Below are 13,155 nucleotides of genomic sequence, written 5' to 3'. Positions count from 1 at the left end.
CTGTTGCTCATAGACTTGGGAAGGTGAGCCCTATTATTAGCAGAGACGCATACAGGAGCTTAGAGTTTCAAACCTAAAGCCAATGTGGGAACACTGGGGCTCTATAAAAAGCATGCCTATGTGTTACCGAGCACTCACACATGTTGAATGGAGCTCTCCTGAGTTGCAGACGTGGCCTTGCCCCTCCGCACATAAAGTACAGCAGATCCTGTCGGAATGAGGAACTGTTTCTCTTAAACTTTAGGAATGGTTCCCCTTATGCGTCTCTTGCAGAATAAGATGGTCTAGATGAGTTTGAAGTCAGTACTGTGATGCTCTTTGGGTGGGGGGAAGTGAGGGGTCATAAGAGTTAATGAGTTTGAAACTTAATTACCTTTAGGACACAGCATGAGGGTTCCAAGGTGGGGAAGCGGGTGCAAGCAGGTCTCTCACTCTCCAGATATTGGGAAACCACCATTTTTAACTGGGATTATGTGCAAGTTCCCATTTGTGGAATCAGATTCCTCATTGCCTCTTCCATGCTATGGAGGGTTTCACATCTTTTTTTTTTTTTTCCCCTCTCCTGAGAGAATTATTTCTTGGAACAGTTCATATGATTCTTCTGTTTTTCCGAGAGATTCTGTCACCTGGATTTTGTTAAAACTTATTAAATCTGACCAAATGGGCTTGTATGTGTTCCCCTGAAGTGAATGTTTCACCAGAGCCAAGATGGGTTTTAACTTTTCTGACAGCTGATGGATATTTTTCAAGGCAAGTGAGAGCCTCTAAGCACCTTCTGAATATGATATACACATGCTGGTGAGAGGACAGCATACGGGCCAGGTGTTCGGGGAACAGTTTGTTAAAGCCAACAAATTTCGCAAATGTGTTAGATGAGGAAAAGTTCTCAGCTTTTCCAGTGGCAGTGGTCAGGACTCTGTAACTGGAGGAGACCAGAGTGAGAGAACACTTTATTTTCTGCCATTAAGAACCATCGGTATGTCCCCAGACAAGTGGAGAGAAGGCTGAAAACGCTGATTCAGGGGTCAGTTTTGGGTGGGCCATCTTACCAATCCACTAGAACTGACTCTGGTTTTGGGTTTCAAAAGCTGGTGACAGGTGACAAAATTTGTTCTGATGACTTGATTAAGTCCATTGAAATGGCCAATTTGTTTCCTACTTTTCCTTCTCTCTTAGCTATGGTCTTGCAACCTCAGGATCAGCTTCTGCCAAATAACAAATGGACTTCATATGATCATTTCTGGGCTATGTTACCTTTTGCTTTTAAAGGTTGGTTTGGGCTTGCTTTTAGAGCCTTTGATCTCTTATCACTTGGTGTTTGGACTTTCTTGGACACTAAAGAGCCCTCATCACCTTTTGAAAGCACATTAAGAATCTCTAAGGTGGCTGGGCATGCCTGTAATCTCAGCAGCTTGGGAGGCTGAGGCAGGAGGATCACAGTTTTGAAGCCAGACTCAGCAATTTAGCAAGGCTGTAAGCGACCTAGTGAGAACTTAACTCAAAATAAAAAAATAAAAAGGGCTGGGGAATGTGGCTCAGTGGTTAAGTGTCCTTTATTTCAATCACTGGCACCAAAATAAATAAATAAATAACCACCAAAAACAAAAATAAAACTCTCTAAGGCTTGCCTCTTTCCTGGAAAGTCCTGAAGAAGAAGATCTATGGCTGTTTCTATTCTCCATCCTTATATCCCCTTCTCTCCCCATTGCTCCTCTGAGCTATGTCCTGAGCTCTGCACTTCTTCAATGTCAAGAGTTTGTAACCCAGGCCCTGTGTGGGTTTTGGGGAATCTGTGAATATCTGAGTTAAATATTTTACTTCCCTCTGAACACTGGCTCTTCTTCAGGAGCCTTCATGGCCCAGTTACCCTTGCTCTGACACTTGGCAGGTCTGCCTTGGACCTGGACATTGTGGCTGTGCCCAAAGCAATTCACTTGCTTCCCTCCAGGCATTGCAAACTGGGCATTTGGGAGATCCTTGCCAGCAGGGGCTCAAGATTTCCCTTCTATAGCATTTTCCAAAGTTTCAGACATATTAGTATTCTCCATGGTTTCATTTGGAAAAAATTTCCAATTTATAGAAAGGTCAAAAGAATAAGTCCATGAACATCTGTATCTCTTTGCCTCATTTGCTAACGTTCTGCTGATTTGTGTTCTTTCTCCATAATAGGGTTGTTTTTATCTTTTTTTTTTTTTTCTGAGCCATTTGGAAGTAAGATACCAATACCATGAAACTCACCCCTGAACACTTCAGCAAAGATCTTCTAAGAATGAGAACATTCTCCTATGTAAGCACAGTGTTATATTGAAGTCTAATGTATAGTCCATATTCGAATCTCCCAATTGTTTCCACATGCCCTTTTATGGCTTTCAAAAAAGTCTAGGATCCAGTCAAAGTTCACACAGTTCATTTTGCTTGCTATCTTTTATTTCTCTTAATGGAGGACAATCCTTCCACCCCCTTACTTTGCTTGCTATTCTCCCTGGACTCTTGAAGAACCCCCATCAATTGCCTTATGTGCTGTTGTATAAACTCTATTTGTCTGTTTCCTCCTGTTTAGACTCAGGTGAACCATGGCAGATAGTTCCATGGCATTACATGAGGGGCACATGCTTGGCCTGTTGCTGGCCATGCTGGTTCTGACTCTGAACAGCCAGGGGCCTCCAGACCTCTTGTTTCACTCTTTGCCTCTAATTAGAACGTATTTTGTTCTCCAACAATCTTTCATCCAATAGCTTTAGGGTTATCCGTCGATGATTTTTGCCTGAATCTATGATTAGATTGAAGTTTGGAAATTATTTACATATTCTCTTCTGTATTAATCAGCTGACATTCTTCTGCAGAGGTCTTTCCCTGCCCCTACTTCAGGTTTTGAGAGTAACTCTGGACTCATGAATTTTTTTTTTTAAGTGCAAAGTGTAGTAATCTCTCATTACTTTGTGATGTCAGTTCTTTGTGATGCTCAAATTGCCCAAAGTTTGTCCAGTGAGGGATGATGGCTTGTCCTTTTGCCATGTCCTCATGATTCTTTGAGCACTTCCTTGCTTTCTGGTACAGGATGCTCCAGGCTGATCTTTGACTAACCTTGCTCCAACCAACCCCGGAATCAGCCATTTTTAAAGAAGTCCTGCCTGGTCTCTTCAGGTTTATCAATGATAGTGGGAGAATTTTTCAATAAATATCCAAGAACTAGATGTGCTCACTGCAACTTGGTGTCATGCTCTACGAAATTTTATATAGAGGGCCTTCAAATATACGAATACCTCCAGTTTAGATTCAATACCACAGGCTTCTTCTGTCCTTTAATCCCTCCTTTCCATTTTTCCTGATAATCCTGATTCCCAACAATTTCAATATGCTTCTGAATTTCTTCTGTATTCCAGTGAACAGACAACAGTTTCAGAATTTTTCCACTGATACCACTGCTAACCACAAACCCACCCAAGTAAGTTTAGGGATTTCTTGGTGGCATGCTTTTCCCCACTTAGAATGTATTCCCGAGGGGGCACAGGGAAGTGAATTCAAAAGCTGCTTCATTCAAAAGTCATCCAAGAGATGACTTCTCTTGGAAGTCATGGAATGAATGTGATATGTGATTAAGTTCATTTGTTTCTGTTTGTATTCAGTTGAGGGTTTGTTTCCATCATTTTAGTGTAGTTTTGAATATGTAAATTCTTTATCAAGTTCAAAAGTCAAAATGGTTTAAAAAGGGGTGCTCCCATTCATACTCCTCCCTCGGCTCTCACCTCTCCTTTTGTCTCTTGTTTATTCTCCCTGTGTGTCTTTCTTCTTCCTTCCCTTTCTCTCTTCCTCCCTTCCTTCCACAACAACAAGCAAATACGTATCTCTGTTTTAATTTTCCTTTCTATCTAACACAAGAGATAGCATGCATATATAGCTGGTCCTCCATATTCGTGGGTGCTGCTTCTGTGGATTTGACCAACCATGGATTGAAAATATTTGGGGAAAAATGCATCTGTATTGAACACGTACGGGCTTTTTCCCCCTTGTCATTACTCCCTAAGCAATACTATGGCAACAATTCACATAGTATTTATGTTGCATGCAATAGGTACTATTAATGATCTAGAGATGAGTTAAAATATATGAAAGGATGTGTGAAGTTTCTTTGTGAAAACTATGCCATTTTAAAGAAAGCTTTTTTTTTTGGGTGCCGCAGATTGACCTCAGGGGTGTGTAAACACTGAGTCACATCTCTCCACTTTTTATATTTTATTTAGAGACATGGTCTCACTAAGCTGCCGAGGCTAGCTTTGAACTTTTGATCCTCGTGCCTCACCCTCCTGAGCTGCTGGGATAACAGGCATGCACCACTGCTCCTGGCTAACTATGCCATTAAAAAAGGGGACATTTTAAGGGGCTGAGGAGTCTGGAACCAATCTCCTGTGGATACCAAGGACATCTGAACTCTTTATTTGCTGTGTTAGTCAGTTTTCTATAACAAATACCTGAGCTAAATCAACTTATGAAGGGGACGGGCATATCTTTTGCTCACAATTTTGGAAGTTTTAGTCTGTGGTTGGCTGGCATCATTGCTTTGGGTTTGTGGTGGAGCAGCATATCATGGTGGGAACATACAGAGCAGGAAAAGCTGATCACCTCATGACCTGGAGTCAAAGGGGAGAGAGGTGGAGACTAGGGTTCCACAGTCCCCTTCAAGGGCATACCCTCAGTGACCTAGGATCTCCCACTAGGCCCCACCCCTTAAAGATTCCACAATCTCCCAATACCACCATGGGCTGTGGACCAAGACTAAAGCACTTGGGTCTTTGGGGAACATTCCAGATCCAAACTATAGCAATTCATTAAAAAAAATTTTTTTTTGGTAGTTGTAGATGGACAGAATGCCTTTATTTTATTTGTTATGTGGTGCTAAGGATCTAATCCAGTGCCTCGCACGTGCTAGGCAAGCGCTTTGCCACTGAACCACAACCCCAGTCCCCAATTGTTTTGTTTTTACTTGTATGTATTTATTTATTTGCAATGCTGGAAACTGAAGCCAGGACTTAGCAAGCACTCTACCACTGAGCCACATCCCTAGACCAGCGTCTTTTATTTTTATTAATAAGTGAATATCATTTCAAAGAGATCCTCCTCATCTTTAAAAAAATGCCTGCACAGCACTCCACTGTGTGGATAGTTCATGGTTTATTCAACCATGCTCCTACATAAGGGCATGAGGTCATTTCCAATATTTTGCTATGTGCAATAAACAGTGCTGCAGTAAGCAGCCTCGTGTGAGTGTTGATTTGGATTTGTGGGGGTGTAGCTTCAGGGTCAATTCCCAGAAGTGATTGCTGGGTTAAAAGCTCGACATCTAGAATATTTTGTTAGATGCTGTCCAATTCATCTTCATGGCAGTTGTACCATTTCACCCCCTCCCACCCCTGTGTGGTGTGAGGATGCCTGTTCTTCCCAGTGGTGTTGTCAGGCTTGAATTTTTGTCTGCCTTCGGGGTGACAGATGGTTTCACTCTAGTTTCAATTTGTATTTCTCTTACGAGTGAGGATGAGCACATTTTCATGTTTATGGAATATTTGTTCTTTTCTATGAACTCTTTGTCTTTTGTCCATTTATCTGTCTTCTCATGATTTTTAAGAGCTCTTTATATATCAGAAAGATTTCTCTATGTCTTGATCCCAGCTCTCCTCTTCAACTGTCTGTGACCTTATCTAGCTCATATCACTTCTCACTTGGATTAGAACAATTAGCTCCAAGAACTGGTTTCCAGGTCTTAATACTTGTCTCTCTCTAATCCATTCTCTATGTTGGGGCTACAGTGATTTAAAAAGCAAATCTGGTCATGCCACCATCTCCACTGAATGGATTCCTATTGTCTGTGGGATAAGTAATTCCTACTGGGCATTGAAGGCTACCTAACTTGGCCAGGTGTCTTTAGGCCCAATTCTCACGTTCACACTTCTCTTCCATTATTCCCTCTACCCTATTCGATTGAACCCCCTCCTACTTGACTTTCAGAGCTCAGTCTAAACATCTTTCCCTCAGGGAGGCCTTCATCAATACCACTCTGCCATTTTGGTTCCCAGGGAACCATGAATTTATCCTGTTGTTGGCTGGTCTTGTTTTATCCCTAGGCTATAAACTCCCTGAGGGCAGAGCTTGGGCCTGGTTCCCTGCAAGGCCTAGTAGCATTCTTTGAATGAATGGTTAATGCTGTCACATGGATGGGTTGCTGAGTGACAGGAAAGGCAAGAAGAACTGGCTGAATGAATGAGTGGTTCTGTGTTCCTTGGAGCCAGTTCGGGTTTCTGAAGGTGAAGTACTTACTTTTAGAATTATTCAGGTGCCATTGAGTTTCCCTATAGTGCAACCTTTTTATTCAAAATTGTTTCACTTTCAGTAGCAGTGCATGCCTGTAACCCCAGCACTCAGGAGCTGAGGCAGGAGGATCACAAGTTCAAAGCCGGCCTCAGCAAAAGCAAGGTGCTAAGCAACTTAAAGAGACCCTGTCTCTAAATAAAATACAAAATAGGGCTGGGGATGTGGCTCAGGGGTCGAGTGCTCCTAAATTCAATCCCTAGTACACCGCCCCAAACCCCCCAAAATTGTTTCACTTCCAATCACCAGAAAGTTTTGAAAGCCAGTGGGAATAGACTCTTGGGGATCAGAGTTATGTTCCTGGTGACATTTGTTTATTCAGCAGATGTGAATAAATGAAGTTGAGGGTAACAAGCTGTATCTTAGCTTTTCTGGTTCAGATTTCAGTCCCAAAGTGCAGCATCACTAGGGTGGACAAAGGATACTAATTAGTGTTCCTTTTGGTCATTATTATGAGATTGGAAAAAAAAAAAGTCAAATTCAGGTTCAGATGATGTGAGACCAGCCAGAGACCCTGTCGGGGAAGCTGCTGTAGTTTTTCAGAAAACAGGCCATCTTTTTTTCTCTGTTGTTTGGGAGTCACAGAGTGTTCAGTGGGCAGCACTCTCAGATTTACAAAATGCTACCCCAGCAGTCAACAAGAAGGGCCGATCCTAGTGTAGTCAAGCGGATTGGATTAACCATGAGCAGGATCACAGAGCAAGCAACTGAAACTCTGTGGAAGGCATGGACTGTGCCATGGCCACTCAGTTTGTTGAGTCCACTGAGAACCACCTGGGGACAGAGATGGATTTTGTTGTGATCTATTCCTGCTGCCATCCTTGGCCTCAGACAGACTTTGTTTAGGGTAGGTGCTGAGCGGATCTCATGGGCCTGGCTGTGGCCGGGTTGTTTTGTCCATCTTGGTCACTGTGATACTGTATATTGGCAAACTGGGGGGCACCAGGCAACTTAAATCACTTTAAATAGACTTTGACATAACTAGAGCAGGGTTTTGTGCGGAATTAATCACCATCAGAGCGTTAGTTAGCTCTGCTGGCTGCGCTTGGCCTGCAGAGGGTTAACAGTGATTGCACTAATCCTGCCTCACAGAGCAGTTTCCCTTACCACTCCCAGGCCTACCCCCAATCTCTAGGTCCCAGACTGGGGTCACCCCAAGGGCAAGAGAAAACCCTGAGGTTCCCCCAGAACCTTGTCCCCCTGCCCCCTGCCCCATGCTACAACTTTCCTCATAGCCAAGGAGTTTGATTCCACCGGACATCTGTTTGCTTCTGTTACTTTATCCAGCAGGCTTACACTGACCTGAGGAGGGTGACTAAGGGAAATGGAGTATTTTCAGCCAGGGGCCATCATAGTTACTGTATCAAGTATCTTTTTGGTGCAGTGGATTTCATGACAGGTGTGTTTTTATTCAGGAAAAATAATGCACTTAATTTAGAAGGACAGACTTCCCGTCCAGAAATACCACCCTTCCCCTCCCCCACCCTCAGCCCACCCCATCAGTATCCTCTACAGTGACGGCAGCCACCATTTTTTATGGTGAAGAGATCATAAAACCGTAAGCCAGCAGGCCTGGTTTCTAGTCTCCACGTTATCTTCTAGTGAATGCTCAGATTCACAGAGGTATGATTTACTCCTCTTTGCAGTGGGCATTACCCCTGCCCCACCAGCCCCCAAGGATTGGGGAGGGGATTAGTGAGATGCAGCTGTGACTTGGAAAGCTGCAGTGGTCCTGGCTCTGAGATCACAAGGTGGGCGGTGTCCCTGGATTGTGTAAGGCGCCCCCCCTGCTGTCTGAGCGCTCTTTCAGCCCAGGGACATAAAGGACAAGGTGCAGAGTGGAAAGGGGCCTGGGCTGCATATTTTCTAAGATCACACTTGCCACATAGATGGGGCATCTTTTTTCCAGACCCTTTTTAACATCTATTTGATTAAAACAAAGTTTGCATCTTTTAAAAATTATTTTATCAAAATGTACATGTACATAGACTAACAAGTCAAATAGTGCTAAAAATATATTTAAAAAACTAGGTCTCTTCCCTTCCCCCATTCTCACCCCGCCTTGCTCCTAGAAGGGATCATCCTTAACTCTTCTATGCATTTCCCCTTGTATTCATCCCTGTATTTCTAATTGACGTTGCTTTATTTTTCTTGCTCAGTTTTTCCTTTGTATACACCCATTGGCTTCCTGCCACAGGGGATGAGAACTTGGCTGTCCCACACTGTGACCCCGTCACTTCCTTCCACTCCATCCCCCCACGATGTGGTCATATCACAACTTGGTTGATAGTCAGTGTTTACTTTAGTATATGACTATGCAAACAGTGCTCAGCTCAAAATGTCCCCCAACTGAACTCTGATCTTCTCCCCGAAACCTGCTTTTGGCTTTAAAACATGTCCACAAATTCTTTGACTCTCCTCCCATCGAGTCGGGGAATCTGATCCCCTCCACACTTCAACATGGTGCCCGGATTCTGAGCAATGGAATGCCACTGGAGTGAGCTGGGTTGTTTCCAGGGCTGGGTCACAAAGGGCTTTGCAGCTTTCCTCTCTTTATTGGAACCGCCCCTTTGTAGTCCTGAGCCATCACTGAAGCCTGGCTAATCCCACGCCACCATCTCTCTTTATGTGGGGGGATCACACAGAGAGGGATGCCCCAGTAGCTACCACTGGCCCACCCTCTAAATCTTCTGGTAGAGTCACTAGAGGGAGGAAGATTTCGAGATGACCCTCGCCCCCATCACCAAATGAGAACTTCCCAGCTGAGCCCAGTCAACTGTCAGGACCATGACAGTGAATAAATGATTTTTGGTTTACATCATTCATTTTAGACAGATTCAGCAATAAATTGGGGACACATCATTCCAATCACGGTCTCCTCATTTCATCAGACTGCAACTTCATCCTTCTGGTTGCTCAAACTATTGTTAGGGTTTTTTTCCCCCCACACCTCCCATCCATATGTCAAGAAATGTTTTGGCTCTGCCTTTGAAATATACCCAGTGCTAGCACCTGGTCCAAGCCACCATCATCTAATCAGGACATCATTATTGTCTTCCACCTTCTAACTACAACAGTGTCCTCCTTCTACCTACTCCCTCCTGCAGTTTATTCTCAACACATCAGGAAATGCTAACAGGTAATGCTCACAGGAAATGCAAACATGTAAGTTAGATGATGTCACTGCTTTGCACAGAATCTTGCAGCAGGTCCTGCCTCACTCAGAGAAAATGCCCGAGTTGTCCCCATGGTCTGTAAGACCTACATGTCTTGGCCTCTCTTATCTCTGTGGCTTCACTGCCTCATCTTCTCCCCTTCCCAGTTCAGTTGCCACCCCTCTTCTTACTAGTCCTTGAATGAACAATGCTTGCTTCTGCCTTAGGTCATTTGAAAGAGTTATTCTCCCCATTTCTTTCCTGTAATTAGTCGCTGATATATGTTTTTTTATTTGCCTATTCATCTACTATCAATTGCTCATTTTCCTCCAGACTGCTTCTGTGTATCTGGATACACTTCTGTATCCTCAAACAGGCCATTTTCTTTGATTCCTTGGCCACCTCCCTCTTTGGCCCTGCTCTCCCCTTGCTCCCCTCTACACTGGTTGTCTTCTCTCTGCTGTTCTCCTCCAAGTTCCCTCTTCGCGGCTGTCCTGTGTTGTATCCCATAATTCCTACTTCCACATCATCTTTATTAGTTTAATTTCCCATTTTGCAGGATGTTCACATCCTGCATTAGCTATTTAAGAGGATTAATTTTACCTATGAGGAAAATCTGAAATGCTTTTATTCCACCTTCATATTAAATTGATCATCTACTTATGACTATTCTAAGCCAAAAGTAATTTTCACACAATTTTTTTTTTTAAATTTTCTAACTTCAGGTTGGCTATGGAGAAGTCCAGTGCCATTTGACAGCTGATATTTTGTATGTTGTATTTTCTCCCCTTTTGGAAGCTTTGAAAATCTTTATTCTGTAATTTTTGATGATGATTCTTGGTGTGGGTCTTGGAGTGAGTCTGGCAATTAGTGGAGTTTTTCAATCTGGAGAAACACATTCTTCAGTTCTGGGAAATGGTATTGTTTTTATTATAATTTCCTTCCCTCTGCCTCTCTTTTCCCCTGTTCTCTCCTTATAGAATTCTTAATAGTTGGAAATTGGACTTCCTGGATATCCTCAATTATTATTACAAATGTTGAACATTCCTAATCTGAAAATCTGAAATCTGAAATACTCTAAAACCTGAAAAAAATTTTTTAAATATATATTTTTAGCTGTACATGGACACGATACCTTTTATTTTATTTATTTATTTTTATATGGTGCTGAGAATCAAATCCAGTGCCTCATACATGCCAGGTAGCAAACTGGCTTTATAATTGGAGCTGGACTTCAAAAGGGCAGAATTTGGAAGTTCCGTCTTTGAACCATTTAGTTATCCTTAGAGACTGTCTCAAGGCTCTTGGGGCCACAGGGGTGGAGAGGAACACAATGGGGAGAGCACCCGGGTAAGCCCACTGGCTAGGATGCTTCTCACTCTCAAAAGTAGGAGGAAGGGCTAGAATCACCTCCCAACAGGGCACTTAGTCCCCTGGTTTTGGTTGCATGCCACATTTTTCTCAGAGTCCTCAGGACCTGAATCTATGCAAGGCCAGTCCCCTCTGCTTGTTGGTGTCCCCATCTGTAGGGACCCAGGTAGCCAGCAATTCCCAGCTCTGCCAAGTCAGTTTCCACTCCCCTCCACCTTCCAGGCTTGCATAGAACTCGCCATGTTTGTCTTTTCCTCATTTTATTCCCTAATGGGTTCATAAATCCTCTGTGCCTATATCGCCAGTTAGTGGTGTTTTGGAAGGGAGAAGTGAGTCGTCTGCCACACTTGCTCAGACTTGGTTGCATTTTAAAAACAGAACTGGCTGTTTGCTCAAAGATGAGAGGAGGTGGTTAGCAGAACCAACCTGTGGCTGAGATTCTCACCTATGAATCTACACATGCCTTACATGAGGAAGCCCCTGTAACAGGAGCCAGCCCACAGAACACCCAGAGGGTGGACATGGTACCCGTCTGATGGAGTTATTATGAGAATGAGATTCGACAATCCAAGGCATAGCATAGAGCCTGGCATTTCAGCACTCTAGTGGTAGCAATTATAATTTTTCTTATGATCTTGGGATGAATTTGATTAATGACACAAGGGATGTAGGTGAACTTCTATGTATTCTAGTCTGTGCCCTGAGGCCGGAAGTCATCTTTTGCTGACGTCTGTGAAGACCACCAGTCCTTGGAGCTCCAGGTCTTTGGATTTGAAGCAGCAGTGGGTCCCGGCTGCTCTGGCATATATGGGACATCACAGCTCACCTGGAATGTTCTTGTTTCTTGGCATAAAATTGTCTCTGCAATTACAGTCACATTGATCCTTCCCCTTAGACCTTCTAAAGTTTTCTTTTGTCCATTCCTACTTATCTGTATATTTTGCAACATTTAAAGTCACTAATTTGTAGAAAAGAGAACTGGACTTTAGTTCTGTCTTTGCCACTAATTGTCTAGAAATAGCTCAAACCTGACATCTAGATTCTGTTTGCTTGGTTTGAATCCCAACTCTGCCATTGAAGAGCTGTGTCCCATCAGCAAATGTTCAATCCTGTAGGGCCTTAGTTTCCTCATCTGTCAAATGAAGATGATAATAATAGTGCCTAACTCAGAGCTACCATGGGGATTAAAGAGATAATCCATGTAAAGTACCCAGCCTGGTACTCAGAGTCCAGAAAAAGCTAGCAATGGCTGTTATTATCATTCCCAATTTAACCCTCCTGCAAACTTTGTAGCTCCAGGCACAACTGCAGATGAAGACTCTTACTGGTAGGAAGCTTTCCCAACGGCTGAAGCAGAGGAAATGTGATCTCCTTGATTATGTTTGTAGCTTCTACTAGACCACATAGCAACAGGGCAACATAGCAACTAAATGAGAGCAATTCCATTTTGTTCCAAGTCTGCCTACTTGCCTTTTTAAAAAAAAAAAAAAAAAAAATCATTTGGACTTACAGAAAGAAAAAAACTCCAAAACTTCTTGAGCAGTTTTTGGGTCGTAAGGAAAAAATTCTAAAATAAATGTGATATTTTGAGTTTGTTTGCACTCCAAGAAGTTCTCATCACAAATTTAAAAACGCTGATCAAAATTCCCTTCCTCTGCTCTTCTGAGCCCAGTCTTAGAAACTAGTTACTATACTGCCCCCTAGTGGAACAGAATGATTTTCTTTGAGGTTAGGTCCTGGCTTAGATTTTAATACTTTATTATGCAGATTATTAAGCTTATTTGAAGCTACAGTATTAGGATTTGGATCTCGAATGTTCCCCAAAGACTCAAGTTGAAGGCTTGGTTCCTAAGGCAGCAATGTTCAGAGTGGGGATCTGGGGGAGTGATTGGATCATTAGGGTGTTACTCATCAGTGGATTAATCTATCAAGGAATTCACATTTGATGACATTATTGGGAGGTGGTAGAAACTGTTTGCGGTGGGGTAGTTATGTCACTTCTTGTCCCTGGCCCCTTCCTTGCTCACTCTCTGCTTCCCCACTGCCAGGAGATGAGTAGTTTTGCTCCGGCATGCCCTTCCGCCATGATGTTTCTGCAATGGAAACTGCAAGTCAAACTAAATCTTTCTTCTTTCAAGTTGACCTTCTCAGGTGTTTGTCATAGCAAGAAAAAGCTGATTAACACATATGATTTATCTGTACATATCACAAGACTATTACAAAATACAAATTATAAATTTTAAATCATTTGAACTATGAGACAATTTTT

At 42.9% G+C, this 13,155-nt stretch overlaps 1 protein-coding gene across 1 annotated transcript in view; it reads left to right on the top strand.

Moving 5' to 3' along the window:
• Positions 1–2,236: 2,236 nt before the first annotated feature.
• Positions 2,237–13,155, top strand: part of TEKT1 (tektin 1) — a 53,678-nt gene continuing 42,759 nt past the window's right edge. Inside the window, exon 1 of the mRNA XM_079134114.1 lies at positions 2,237–2,287. The gene's annotated coding sequence lies outside the window, so the exon portion shown is untranslated. The remainder of the gene's footprint in view (positions 2,288–13,155) is intronic.

Source organism: Sciurus vulgaris (genome assembly GCF_902686455.1).
Source record: "Sciurus vulgaris genome assembly, chromosome: 3".
Classification (NCBI taxonomy): Eukaryota; Metazoa; Chordata; class Mammalia; order Rodentia; family Sciuridae; genus Sciurus; species Sciurus vulgaris.
The sequence above is the reverse complement of the archived record's forward strand: the minus strand, read 5'-3'. Positions and strand labels throughout refer to the sequence as shown.